The sequence below is a fragment of the Bos taurus genome, chromosome 9 (assembly GCF_002263795.3).
Source record: "Bos taurus isolate L1 Dominette 01449 registration number 42190680 breed Hereford chromosome 9, ARS-UCD2.0, whole genome shotgun sequence".
NCBI classification, from domain to species: Eukaryota; Metazoa; Chordata; class Mammalia; order Artiodactyla; family Bovidae; genus Bos; species Bos taurus.
Window position 1 is genome coordinate 18281056 of NC_037336.1, and position 12638 is coordinate 18293693.

At 38.8% G+C, this 12638-nt stretch overlaps 1 long non-coding RNA gene across 7 annotated transcripts in view; it reads right to left on the reverse strand.

Annotated features, from left to right (window-relative positions):
- Positions 1–12638, reverse strand: part of LOC101903114 (uncharacterized) — a 274464-nt gene that overhangs the window by 87423 nt on the left and 174403 nt on the right. The gene's annotated exons all lie outside the window — the stretch shown is intronic.

Here is a 12638-nt window from a genome sequence, read left to right on the forward strand (position 1 = left end):
GAGGGCTTCCCGAGTGTAGATGTCCAAAAGAGAACCCAAGAGTCTGGTCTGATACTATTCAAAAGATACCAAGTAAATTTATATACATGTAAAATTCCTCTATACATTTATAAATTTAATATTTACTTATATGCTTATAAGTAAATAATTTATAATTTCCTTTTCACCACTTCCATTTAATCAACTGCCCTCTAAGTATGCCAGCACAGAGAGAAATCAAATCCCAGAGATGACTACAATCAGTCTAAAATGATATAAGCTTTCTTTTTTCCTTCTCACACAATCTCTAGCTTATTCTCCTGCTATGTTTTACACACTGGATACCATGGGAATAAAAACAACCATTAGAAACAGACCATGCAGTCAGCAAGTACGGAACAGTGAACAAAACACTTAAGATTATGATTGCTAGGATTGGGTCAAATCTGTTCTTCCCTTGTGGCTTCACTATCTCCTTACATTTATATGTTATCATTTAAAGTTCACATGCCCAGATTTTCATCTAAACTCAACAGCTCAAACATGAATGGCAAAATAAAAATAAAACCACCACAGTCTTTTGAATCACAATCAGATCTGTTTCTCTTAATGCCAAAGATCATAGAGTAGAAATAGCTTCTCCTCTAAGGGTTAACATATATCTGAAAATAGAACTTTGCACCCAGAGGTTTGCAGAAGTTATCTACCACTTCTCAGTTTCTGCTCTCAATGGACCTTCTCCATCACATGCACTGTCCCCCATCATCCTGTCTGCAACCCCTTATATTGGCCAGTGCCATCACCAACCTCCTGAAGACAGACTCCAGACTCACCAAAGGAGTTCCTGAGTCCTTTCTCTCTCAACCTCTGTCTGCTGAAGACCATGCTCCAACATCTCCCTCATCTGAACTACAGTTCAACTTTGCAGTTAGTCTTTTTCTTTTGCCCACAAGGCGTGTGGGATCATAGTTCCCTAACCAGGGATTGAACCCGTTCCACTTGCATTGGAAGCATACAGTCTTAACCACTGGACCACCAGGGAAATCCCTGCAGTTAGTCTTTATGTTTCTAATCTCTCCCTTTCTGATTCATCCTGGGCTTTGCTGCCATCAAGTCCTTAAAACAATGACTTGTAGATACCCTGTTCAAAATGCTTATACAGTTTTCCATTAAATGCAAATGAAATACAACTTCCTCTTCAAAGTTTTGAACCTTGAGTTCAAAGCCTTCTAGGATATGGACTCAGGCTTAACAACTATTTGCCACTAGACACACTGTGCACACACATACACAAATCACACTCCTCTTCAGCCTTTCATCTGGCACTTCACTAACTCTGTGTGGCTTTTATTAAGCTATTATTTCAGCTAGAAGGTTCTTCTTCCTCCTAACCTTTCTCTCCATTCCTCAATGTCCAGTTCAAATGCTACTTTTCCTCACATCTATTATTTCAAATAAATATTTTCTCTGAATTTTTACTGTACTTTACTTGCACTTTTACTTCGATAATGAGCACAGTTTTTTCTATAATACATATGGGTGCATTCATATTATTTTATACATTTTTTTTTGGTTTCTTAAAAGTTAGGGACTATGCCATAGTAATCTTTATCATGGAAAGTTAGCAAAGTTAGTACTTATCTGTTAATTTCTATTTCAGTATAGTTATCAGACACTGCTGCTGCTGCTAAGTCGCTTCAGTTGTGTCTGACTGTGTGCAACCCCCTAGACGGCAGCCCACCAGGCTCCCCCATCCCTGGGATTCTCCAGGCAAGAACAGTAGAGTGGGTTGCCATTTCCTTCTCCAATGCATGAAAGTGAAAAGTGAAAGTGAAGTCGCTCAGTCTTGTCCGACTCTTCGCGACTCCATGGACTGCAGCCGACCAGGCTCCTCCGTCCATGGGATTCTCCAGGCAAGAGTACTAGAGTGGGGTGCCATTGCCTTCTCCGATCAGACACTGATATTTTCCAAATAAGGAAGATGAGAGAAGAACATTATTTTAATTTGTTGATATTTTGACTAATTGACTTATAAAATGCAGATTGGAGTACAACGAGGAGAAGAGGTAAGATGAATGCAACTGTAGAAATACCTAGGGGGAACAAAATGTTTTAAAAGAGAGACGAGCCTAATTACTTGGCTCTTCATGGGGAAAAATATTCTTTTCACTAACATATGAGTCCAGCTATTCTTTCTTTCCATGTAAGGTGGGAATAATATGTCTGATTTAGTTTGCACCAGTCTCCTGACCACTTCTGCAACTTTGACAACATTGCCAGTGAAGAGCATGTCACAATTAAGGACAGAATGGGTCTAAAATCTGACACTGAGAAACTCATGAATTCTTCTTACACTTCTTCTACTCCCCCACCACCAAAAAAAAAGAAAAAAATCCAGACAAACGCGTGAATTCTTCTTACACTTCTTCTACTTTCTTCAGTTTCTTAAAATCATGTGTCTTTAGTTATTAACGGTTCTTGATAGATTTGACTTCATCCAGTATGTTTACATATTGCTCATTCTTCAATTCACAGTCAAAAAGCCAAGTTCAATAAAATTATTTCTGTTTAACCTCCTTCAGATCAAAGCATAAAGCATATTTGATGGAACTAAAAATACAATTTTCTAGAATCAGAAAGCTAGAAACAGACAGATAATAATTTACTACTTTTACTAACTTAAATAATTTACTAATTTTAGAGAATTTTGTCTTTATTCAAAGCATATGTTTCTTGACTGTGATTAATAAGAACAATTTTATTCATTTCAAAATGAAAATCATACAGTGTCAAGAAGAGCAGGGAAAACTTTAAGCATCATTACCACACAATGAATCATCGTAGCACACTCAACCTTAAAACAGTTTCAGAATTTTGAGAACCTAGGTTCCTTGCTTGAGAACAGGGAGAAAATTCAACTTTATCTGTGACTATAACTCAAGATCTGTTTGTGCTATTGTGTCAAATGTGGGCCTCATATTCTGGAGTTCATTTTCTGGGGTTTTTTTTTTTTTTGGTGGTGGGGCAGGGGGCCTGCAATTTGGCTCAAAATTGCATGAGTCAGGCTCTTATAGAATGGCAGTGGACTGTACAGGACTTGCCCCAGCGCAGAGAAAACCAGCCAGTCACTGTGCCGTTGGGAGATATTTTGTCATTTAACAACCTACAATAGAAGTAAACAAGAAAGTAAATTTTTCATGTCTTTTTTTTTCCTTTTAAATATTTCACTGAGAGCTACAAACCATTATATTGTAAATACATCCTTCGGCACATAACCAATATATTTTTTTTCTGTCTCTAACTCCAGTAACTCCTGTCTTTGTTGAGAGGACAGCATGTTACCTATGCCTTCTGGGGTCTACAATTTATCTCTGACATTTTGTGGTGCAGAGATTTGTCTAGCGATCTTTCCTCCAACTGAGCGAAATAAAGGGCATATACGATGTGAATTTCAGCACCTGTTTTTACAAAGGGAATAGAAATGAACATAAAGCCTATAATTTTTTTTTAAATAAGAAACTGAAGTGATTACAAAGTAGGTAGGAAGTTAGATTTATCAATCCATCAAGCTTAAAAGCAATGCAAAAGCAATGATAATCTCAGACATTTGTAACTTGTGTTCTGTCAACTTTTAGCTTTGGGAGGAAATGATTGGAGAGGGCACAAGATTCTATAAAATGAAGCCCCATCTCCCTAAAGGGCTTCCCTTGTGGCTCAGATGGTAAAGAGAATACCTGCAATGCAGGAGACCTGGGTTCAATCCCTGGGTCAGGAAGATCCCCTGGAGAAGGAAATGGCAACCCACTTCAGTACTCTTGCCTGGAAAATCCCATGGATGGAGGAGCCCGGTGGGCTACAGTCCATGGGGTTGTAAAGAGTCAGACATGACTGAGCGACTTCACTTTCAGGATCACCTCCCTAAAAGGGCTGTTGAGAGGACTCAGTGAGATTACATTTCTAAAGCACATATCCTGACACAAGGAAAACACAGGATACATGACAGCTGAAAGAAGCAGTAGCAACAGTTGCCAGTGACCAGGATCTGTGTCATTTCCCTCACGTGATACTAACCTTGACCATGTCATGTAACATGCCTGATCCTCAGAGATAGAAAAAAATTATAATCCCCACTATACAGACCTCCCTCACATTGTTATGAACTCAAAAGGGAAAATCAATGTCATATCCAGTAAAGAATCATTTCTAAAGAAGCTCTGGAGGATAATCATTCAGATCATGTCTGAGTATCAGGATGGTAAATAAGTCACTACTTATAGTTCCAGCCAGCTCAAGGCAGGCAAGGACAAATACCCACAGACATCAAAACACTTGTAATTTCCTTGTCCCTTTTCCTGCTTATATTTCCCTTTTGTCAGTAACCCCAGGACCTACCTGAGTGGATGACCAGTGGTGGCCAGAGTTAGAAAAAGGGCTTGGGGGATGCATTTCAAAATCTCCATTCTTCTCTGTGTCCATTCACAAACAATCAAGAGTTGACTACAATGTATGTAGTCAACATTCAATTCAAGACAAATTACAGGATAGTAAAAGGGAAGAGAAGTCTGTGAACTATTACTGTCTTGTCTTGACTTTAGACAGAATATCTGGGGGAGTTTGGTTGATTCAGGGAATAACTGGTGTTCCATTAGAATTTCTTATTTATTTGGTTATTACATTCTAACTGTCCCTACTGAAAATCATTTATTAATACTTTCTCTTCCAGGTATGTGTGCTTTTGTTAAAGTTGAATACATAATGCTAGCATAAAAATTAGATAGATTATAAAGCCATAAGGAGGCAGAAAGAAAAAAAGAGATAATTGCAAATACTTCTAGAGTCTGCTAATATTGATGGATCTCTAAAAGTTAGTTAAAACATCAGGAAGCTGAGAAATTAGACCAACTCCTCATTTTCTTTGAAGTCTAAGTGGCATATTGATCTGTGAATGGGTTTTCATTTTAAAAGGCACCACACACTGATTAGGACTGTGACAGTGGAATAATTCTTTTATTATCCATTATAGAGCTGCTTATGTCTGAAAGTCAGTGCTGCTCTTCACCTTAAACATGAATAATCATTCTCTATAAGCAAGAAGCACATACCCATATACTACTATTGTGTTATTAAACAGCCACTAAAATGTTGTAGTATTTGACAGCTATATGGCGTAATTACATGCCAGGTAAGAACATTCATTTTACTAAGTGTATAAAAAAACTGGGGGCTTCCCAGGTGGCACGAGTGTCAAAGAACTCACCTGCCAGTGCAGGAAACATAAGAGACATGGGTTCGATCCCTGGATTGGGAAGATCCCCTGGAGGAGGGCATGACAACCCACTCCAGTATTCTTGCCTGGAGAATCCCATGAACAGAGGAGCCTGGAGAGCTACAGTTCATAGGATTACAAAGGTTTGGACACGACTGAAGCGACTGAGCCCCCACGTGCAAACACATGACAAATTCTGTGTGTGTAGGAGGCCTGAGAGCTCCTAACCATGGCCTGACGGGTAGTTCAGCAGCCCAAAGAAGAGCACGTTAACCAGAAAAGGCGGCCGCAGGACCTCGGCTGCAGTAGAATGTTTTCCTACCCTGCCCCCATCAGAGGGCTCTGTTGTGGCCAGTCCTGCTGACACTGGGTCTATTTGCCTTCGCTGGAAAAGTTCAATGAGAAGCAAAAGTCAGCAGCAGAACTAGGAATACCTAGAAATATATGACCAAGCTTTCTATTCTCTCTGGGCTTCTCCTAAATTAGTAAGGTAATATCTCACCTTCAGAGTCAAAAATTAATACAGAAACTTTTATCTCTAGGAGAAGTATGAAAAAGTTGCCTTTAGATTTTAGATTCACACTCCTCATGTTTATTTGTTGTTGATCAACTGTATATCAGGGTTGGCTGCATATGTGTTGGGAGAAATGGAATATTGAAATTAGTAGAATTAAGGCATGAAGTGATGTAACTTTTAAAGACAGTTAGTTAAATTGATCGTTTATGTACAAGATGAAAGTTCCATGTTTATAAAACATTACCTTGCATTCCATTTATATGCACCTCTTTTCCTCCCAAAGTGTACACACACACACACACACACACACACACACACACACACACACACACTCATCCATGTGCATGTTAGAAGAGGAGTGAAGATAATTTGGGGATTCGGGAACAAAATAGATAATTCATAAAAATTAAAATATATACCCTTCTATGGAATTTATATTTATAGGTGGGAAATAGCATATATTTCATAAAAAAGAGATCCGTGACTGAAAACTAAATTCAAAGGCAGGTGATACAGTGAAAGAAACGAGATTAGAAAAATTAGAATTTGACTCTTTTAAGTGTAACCAAGTTCCTTTATACTAGATTATGTCCTCTTTGGAAAGTATTATTTCAAGTTAATGGGACAGTATTTTCAAGTCATAACTCCCTTTATTTAAATAAAACGATGCCCTCTAGTGGCTGCGTTTATAACTGCCTTAAATTAATTTTACAAAGTCATCTTGACTCCAAACTATGAACACCAAAAAGTCTATTTCGATACAGTGGGACAGGAATTATTGAACAACAAGAATCCAATACACTACTGTATTTCAAGAAATAGCGTTATGTGGAGGGAAGAACATTTGTGTGGAGGCCCAAGTCCTTGGCTTGATCTATAGTTGTCACTGAGCTATACTGTGTACGTCCTGCCATGAAATTCAAGAAATAACTATTTGGATTGACAATAAGTAAAATCCATTAGACTTTTATTCAAAAATCCATTGTCTATACTTTTTCACCAACCAATCTTTAATCTTCAATGCTCTTGCCAGTCCTTTCTCTAAATGATAATAAATCTAATACTCTCTGTTTAGTCTACTTGGTCTTCTTTCTGGAGCATTTGATCATGTTAACAATTCTTCCTTTATGTAACCTCTTCCCCAATAAACTCTGCCGTGTTTCCTCTCGCCACTCTCCCTTCACACCAAAACCAATGGCCTGACATTTCTCCTGTGTACCTGAAGCATGTCCATCTCTGAATATCCAAAGTCTACCTGTCACCTAGAACCTATTCTAACATCATCTCTTCATGAGGTTTTCATTGCCCCTCCTAGGCAGTACTTTCTCCCTTCATTTGAATTTCCATAGCACTCTACACATGCCTCTTTTAGAATATTTACAGTTTCCTGCAAACATACACTTACCCCCAAAAGAGTTCTGTACATGACCGCCACCACCAGCACTGGTTGTTTCCATGTACCCTGAGATAAAAATCCAGCCACCAGCCACATCGCCTCTCCTTGCTGGCCCTAATATACAGTATTCCTCCTTTGTATTAGAACTTCTATTCTGCCTTCCAGTTATCATCTCCTGAATCCACTTTGGGACCCTCAAAGTACCTGTTGCCCAATACTTGTTCATCTCCAACTAAGAGAGAATTCTTCAAGCCCCTTTCATATTACACTCAAATGCAGAGCCACCATATTGGTTCTGAGACCCCAAAATCTTACCTAAAGAGCACTACATGCAGCATCCTCATATGGCTTATCTGTGGACATGAGTACATGATGGGCTGAGCCAGAAACTAATCTATGGCACAGTGAAATCACTCCTCCTGCTGGATAACTGAGGCTTCATTACTAGGTGACCTTCCATGTAAAATGAGATCACTTCCAAAAAGCTCCACAGTCACTATTAAAACAGACTTCCAGCACACTCACCACTTTGTCTAATAGGGCTGTATGCATTTACAATGTAGGCTAAAAAACTGAATTTTGCTCTCCCAAACCCACTCTACCTGTGGTAATTTCCAACTGGACCATTGTCAGTTATTTCTCCAATCGCCCTTAGCACAGTGCTTCCCGTATAGCAGGAATGAAATAAAAATCTAAAGCATTAATGATACAATACAACACCAAATTCCTTTTTCATCTGCTTCTCTTTACATGTTTAAAAGGCTGTTCACAAATAAATAAGTTTTCTGTATGTAAATGACATGTAGAGAATACAAATAAGCCATTATGCTAATAATCTTCCCCAAATTTTATCACAGAATGTGTTATTACTGTTACATGAGAAATAGTCCCTATAGCTGATCTCTGTTAAAACCTGAATACATCTAAAGGAAAATGGAAAGCCAGGGGCTTTGCTTTCCAAAGACTTGCTCTGTTTTAATTAAATAGGTGAGAAATTTACGTTTTGGTAAGTAAATGCATATAAGATATTTACATTGAGGTAAATTTTTGTTCCCTATGCTTTGAAGTCTATGTTTTTAGTCTCTGTAAGAATAAGGCAGAAAACAGTATATTTCCAAAGAGTTTTGCTTTGGGGTGAGATATGTCTTGGTTCCACAGAGGGGTAATGTTCTTCTGGTAGATGTTTCCATATTAAATAATCATTCAAAAGTGTTAAAACAAAGTACTTACAAAGTCCAATTTTGGGGAACAAATACAAGTCACAGTGAGGAAAACAATAAATAAGTCTTTATGAGCTAAGATGATTGTATTCTTTTCTCTATTAAACAAAAGTGATAGGGGAAAATTCTGTTGCCTTCTCGGCAAGAGACCAATTTAAGAGTTTGTCTCAGAGCTTTTCTTCATCACAAACTGAAAACATGAAAAGGACAATCAAAATAAACTTCATTATAATTAGTGAAAATACACTATGCATTTCATTACTCCCATAAAGTGTATTTGAACACTCAATAACTGATTACTATAGCCAGTATTCTTAGTTGAGAATCATCATTATATTAACATTCTCATCCTACATCTAAAAATTTGCAGTAAATCAAGCTACTTTTGTAGGCATGGTAGAATCTGCTAGATCTTTTCCAATATCCACTTTCATTTTCTTCCTTAATTGTACCCTAACTTTACTTCAAGATATTTCTCAGTTCAGTTCAGTTCAGTTCAGTCGCTCAGTCATGTCCGACTCTTTGTGACCCCATGAATCACAGCACGCCAGGCCTCCCTGTCCATCACCAACTCCCGGAGTTTACTCAGACTCATGTCCATCAAGTCAGTGATGCCATCCAGCCATCTCATCCTCTGTCGTCCCCTTCTCCTCCTGCCCCCAATCCCTGCCAGCATCAGAGTCTTTTCCAATGAGTCAACTCTTCACATGAGGTGGCCAAAGTACTGGAGTTTCAGCTTTAGCATCAGCCCTTCCAGTGAACACCCAGGACTGATCTCCTTTAGAATGTTGGATCTCCTTGCAGTCCAAGGGACGCTCAAGAGTCTTCTCCAACACCACAGTTCAAAAGCATCAATTCCTTAGTGCTCAGCTTTCTTCACAGTCCAACTCTCACATCCATACATGACCACTGGGAAAACCATAGCCTTGACTAGATGGACCTTGGTTGGCAAAGTAATGTCTCTGCTTTTGAATATGCTATCTAGGTTGGTCATAACTTTCCTTCCAAGGAGTAAGCATCTTTTAATTTCATGGCTGCAGTCACCATCTGCAGTGATTTTGGAGCCCAAAAAAATAAAGTCTGACACTGTTTCCACTGTTTCCCCATCTATTTCCCATGAAGTGATGGGACTGGATGCCATGATCTTTGTTTTCTGAATGTTGAGCTTTAAGCCAACTTTTTCACTCTCCTCTTTCACTTTCATCAAGAGGTTTTTTAGTTCCTCTTCACTTTCTGCCATAAGGGTGGTGTCATCTGCATATCTGAGGTTATTGATATTTCTCCTGGCAATCTTGATTCCAACTTGTGCTTCTTCCAGCCCAGCATTTCTCATGATGTACTCTACATACAAGTTAAATAAGCAGGGTGGTAATATACAGCCTTGACATACTCCTTTTCCTATTTGGAACCTGTCTGTTGTTCCATGTCCAGTTCTAACTGTTGCTTCCTGATCTGCATATAGGTTTCTCAAGAGGCAGGTCAGGTGGTCTGGCATACCCATCTCTTTCAGAATTTTCCACAGTTTATTGTGATCCACACAGTCAAAGGCTTTGGCATAGTCAATAAAACAGAAATAGATGTTTTTCTGAAACTTTCTTCCTTTTTCCATGATCCAGTCGATGTTGGCAATTTGATCTCTGGTTCCTCTGCCTTTTCTAAAACCAGCTTGAACATCTGGAAGTTCACGGTTCACATATTGCTGGAGCCTGGCTTGGAGAATTTTGAGCATTACTTTTCTAGCGTGTGAGATGATTGCAATTGTGCAGTAGTTTGAGCATTCTTTGGCATTGCCTTTCTTTGGGATTGGAATTGCTACTTGACACCAAAACTGTGCTTCCCACTTTGGAACTAGGTGTCCATATTTTGTTCTGTTTCTGTATGCTAAATTTATCACAGTATAAAATTATATTTTTCCAAACCTTCAGACATTTTCTCCTTGACTATTTGATTAAAATGTAATACTACACTATATCCTGGCTTCTTTCAATTTCCAATCCAAGTTTCCAAAACATCTCTGGTGTGGGACTTTGAAGACAGAAAATTTTTTGGTATTTCATATTTTGGCTTGTGTTTAATGTTGTCTGGTTCTTTGCTTTTCTGTTTCACTTTCTTTCTTAATGGCAATTTTGAAGTTCACTATTTTCATGACTAGGAAAGTCTCAATAAATGCTGGAGAAGGTGTTGAGAAAAGGGAATCCTCTTACACTCTTGGTGGGAATGCAAACTAGTACAGCCACTATGGGGAACAGGGCGGAGATTCCTTTAAAAAATGGAAATAGAACTGCTATACGACCCAGCAAACCCACTGCTGGGCATACACATCAAGGAAACCAGAACTGATAGAGACACATGTATCCCAATGTTCATCGCAGCACTATTTACAATAGCTAGGACATGGAAGCAACCTAGATGTCCATTGGCAAACAAATGGATAAGAAAGTTGTGGTACAAATACACAGTGGAATATAACTCAGCTATTAAAAAGTATGCATTTGAGTCAGTTCTAATGAGGTGGATGAAACTGGAGCCTATCATACAGAGTGAAGTAAGTCAGAAGAAAAACACCAATACATTAACATATATATACATGGAATTTAGAAAGATGGTAACAATGACTCTATACTTGAGACAGCAAAAGAGACACAGATATAAAGAACAGCCTTTTGGACCCTGTGGGAGAAGGTGAGGGTGGGATGATTTCAGAGAATAGCATTGAAACATATATCACCATATGTGAAATAGATGACCAGTCCAAGTTCAATGCATGAAACAGGGCACTCAAAGCCAGTGAACTGGGACAACCCAGTGGGATGGGATGAGGAGGCAGTTGGGAGGGAGGTTCAGGATGGGGGACACATGTACACCCATGGCTGACTCATGTCGATGTATGGCAAGTTCAGTTCAGTTCAGTCACTCAGTTGTGTCTGACTCTTTGTGACCCCATGGACTGCAACATGCCAGTCTTCCCTGTACATCACCAACTCCCAGAGTTGACCCAAACTCATATCCATGGAGTCAGTGATACCATCCAACCACCTTATCCTCTGTCATCCCCTTCTCCTCCTGCCCTCAATCTTTCCCAGCATCAGTCTTTTCTAATGAGTCAGCTCTTCACATCAGGTGGCCAAAGTAATGGAGTTTCAGCTTCAACATCAGTCCTTCCAATGAACACTCAGGACTAGTCTCCTTTAGGATGGACTGGTTGGATCTTCTTGCAGTCCAAGGGACTCTCAAGAGTCTCCTCCAACACCACAGTTCAAAAGCATCAATTCTTCAGCGCTCAGCTTTCTTTATGGTCCAACTCTCACATCCATACATGACCACTGGAAAAACCATAGCCTTGATTAGATGGATCTTTGTTGGCAAAGTAATGTCTCTGCTTTTTAATATTCTCTCTAGGTTGGTCATAACTTTCCTTCCAAGGAGTAAGCATCTTTTAATTTCATGGCTGCAGTCACCATCTGCAGTGATTTTGGAGCCCAAAAAAATAGTCTGCCACTGTTTCCACTGTTTCCTCATCTATCTGCCATGAAGTGATAGGACCAGATGCCAAAATGTATGGCAAAAACCACCACAGTATCGTAAAGTAATTATCCTCCAATTACAATTAATTAATTAATTAATTTTAAAAAAGAACGGGAACCCAAGAAATGGGCCCCCTATGAATTCTCCAGTGGGAGTGACACAGAAAGAACTGGGTTTTTTTCCGGATTTACTGAGATTGACATACAGTGTAACTTTAAGATGCACAATGTAATGAGTTGATATATGTATAAATACTGAGAAATGAGTACCACAATAAGGTTACTTAGCACATCCATTGCTCATAGTTACCTTTTTTATGTCAACAGAAATTTTAATACCTATTCGAACAACTTTCAAGTACACACTACACTATTATTAACTATAGTCACCATGTGGTACATTAGATCCCTCAGGACTTACTTATCTTACAACTGGAAATTTGCACCCTTTGACCACACATTTTCCCCATGTTCCTGCCCCTGGTAATCACCAATCTACTCTGTTTCTACTAGTTTAGCTTTTCAGATTCCACAAATAAGTAACATCATACAGTATTTGTCATTCTCTGTCTGACTTATTTCACTTAGCATAATTTTCCTCAAGTTTCATCCATGTTGTCACAAATGGTTTTTGTATGGCTAAGTAATATTTTATAAACATATTTCTTTTACATTTTCTTTATCCAATCATCCATCAATGGACATTTAGGATGTTTCCATGTCTTGACTACTAGAA